Raw genomic sequence first — 2,554 nt, 5'->3', positions numbered from 1 at the left:
CAGATACACCCAGAACAATGTTTGACCAAGTATCTGGCACCTTGTGAGCCAGTCAAATTGACACATGACATTAACCTCCACAGTTCCTTTTCCATATTTCTTCACATCTAGATTATCTTGCCCTCTTTTCTAATAGTATTTCAGAGCTTGGATGTAAAATGCTCTGGGGTGTGGGAGGGGGAAACCAAGCGTCTTGCCTCTTCCTCTTTGTTCTTCTTTGGCATTAAGGTGCTTTGAGGAACTGTTTTGGAAGGCAGTCCTACTGCTACTCCTGGGGCAGCCCTTACAAGTAGAAGAGCTATTTCAGTTATTCCTAGGAAATGGCTACAGTATAATTACAACTTTCCTATATTATGTGTTTGCAAAGCTCCAGGTGTCATAGATGAAGAAATATGTCTAGATGAGAAAACTGAAGCTCAGGGAGGTTATATACCGTGTTGAAATATCACACACTAGTAAGTGTCACTTATTATTAATCAAGGCTGCCTAATCTGAGCCTATGTTCTTTTCACTAAAGTTTGTACTGGGCTTTACAGTTTATAAAGTACTTTAACACACATTATTTTATTTGCTGGCCATAGCTTTCCCCAGTGAAGTAGATATATCCATAATTTTAGAGATGGGGAATGCAGTTTTCAAAGGCTTCACACCTTGTCTATCTCCTGTGTCATGTAGCTAGTAACTAGTGAAGCTGGGCCACAAATCCAAAATCTAAAAATAAAAAGATAACTTTTATTCTAAAAAAATTCATAGGAAGCATATAAGCTTCTTGGAAGATACAGAAAGAGCACCCCTGCCTCAGTTTCTCTAGTGTAACTGAAAACAGACTAGTGTACATGGCGGTTCACCCTAATTCACCTGCCTATGTCTTTGGTAAGCAGGAGTGAGCCCTTGTACACGATTAATTCCACCCTCCACAACACAGTTACACTTTAAAATATATTATAATTATGTTGTTGGTAGCTTTTAAGAAACCATAATGTATTTTTTGCCTTGGGTCTTGCCATACAACAAACACTAGTCGGATTCCATCTGCCTCTGGGCAACAAGTGTGTTTTCTTGTTTAAAAAAACTAACATATTTTATTGTATAAGTTTACTGCAAAGGAATTCTGAAAATGGAGAACAGTATGAGAGAGAAAAAATTTAAATTATACAAAAATTTTACTATGCAACAAAATATTCTTTTAATTGAAAATTTGGAAAATTCAGAAAATCGTAAAGCAGAAAACTATCCATAAGCTTATTAGATGTCTATTTTGGGGGCTAATCTGCTGGCTCAGCTGGTAAAGAATCCATCTGCAATGCAGGAGACACAGGAGATGCTGGTTCAACCCCTGGGTTAGGAAGATCCCCTGGAGGACGAAATGGCAACCCACTCCATTATTCTTGCCTAGAAAATCCCATGGACAGAGAAGTCTGGTGGGGAGCCAGAGGAGTCCACGGGGTTGCAAGAGTCAGACATGACTGAGTGAATAAGTGTGTATCTATGTCTATTTTGGCTTGTGCCTTTTCATTTTCACTTAAAAAAAAATACAGTTGGGATTGTTACTTAAATGTAATATGTCTGTGTGTCGGTTCTGTTTTCCTGTTATTTAACATCTTGTCATAAGCATTTCCTCATATCCTTATATATCTTTCCCATGCATTTTAAACTGATAAGAACAGATACTACCCTTGATCTTAGCCAAAAGGCTGAGAAATGATTTTCATGCATTTTAAATGGCTGCATATGTAGTTTGTAGAGTGCCTGTGCCTTTGTTTATCTTCCCCTCTTATTGGACATTTAGAACCTGGATCTTCTAGATCCAAATCTGCTGTTCTCCCACCCGCACATATCTGCTTTATTTCTTTTTAGCCTTTTGCTTACATTGATTCAGGCATTATTTGTGATGACCTTAGTATTAAAAAAATAAAAAACAAACCCTAGTAGCTTCTTAATCAGTAGTGTGCCAAAATGCTAATATTAAGGTTTTACTATGTACTGAGTTCTTTTGTCTTTAAAATAGTTTTTATTGGAGTATAGTTTCTTTACAATGTTGTGTTAGTTTCTGCTGCCAAGTCGCTTCAGTCGTGTCCGACTCTGTGCGACCCCATAGACTGCAGACCACCAGGCTCCCCCGTCCCTGGGATTCTCCAGGCAAGAGCACTGGAGTGGGTTGCCATTTTCTTCTCCAATGCATGAAAGCGAAAAGTGAAAGTAAAGTCGCTCAGCCGTGTCCGACTCTTCCCGACCTCGTGGACTGCCGCCTACCAGGCTCCTCCCTCCTTGGGAGTTTCCAGCCAAGAGTACTGGAGTGGGGTGCCATTGCCTTCTCCCTGTTAGTTTCCACTGTACACCAAAATGAGTAAGCCATTCATATATCCCCTCCCTCTGGGACTTCCTTCCTGTTCAGGTCACTGCAGGGCATTAAGTAGTGTTCCCTGCCCTATACAATATGTCCCCATTGCATGCTAAGTCGCTTCAGCTGCATCCCACTCTTTGCGACCCCGTGGATTATAGCCCGTCAGGCTCCTCTGTTCATAGGGTTCTCCATGAACAGAATACTGGGATG

General features: G+C 40.4%; 1 pseudogene; it reads right to left on the bottom strand.

Annotated features, from left to right (window-relative positions):
• Window positions 1-1,572: 1,572 nt before the first annotated feature.
• On the bottom strand, window positions 1,573-1,706 carry LOC120864964 (annotated as a pseudogene).
• Window positions 1,707-2,554: the final 848 nt, after the last annotated feature.

The sequence above is a fragment of the Oryx dammah genome, unplaced genomic scaffold (assembly GCF_014754425.2).
Source record: "Oryx dammah isolate SB20612 unplaced genomic scaffold, SCBI_Odam_1.1 HiC_scaffold_5, whole genome shotgun sequence".
Taxonomy (NCBI): Eukaryota; Metazoa; Chordata; class Mammalia; order Artiodactyla; family Bovidae; genus Oryx; species Oryx dammah.
This window is presented reverse-complemented; position numbering and strand designations above follow the sequence as displayed.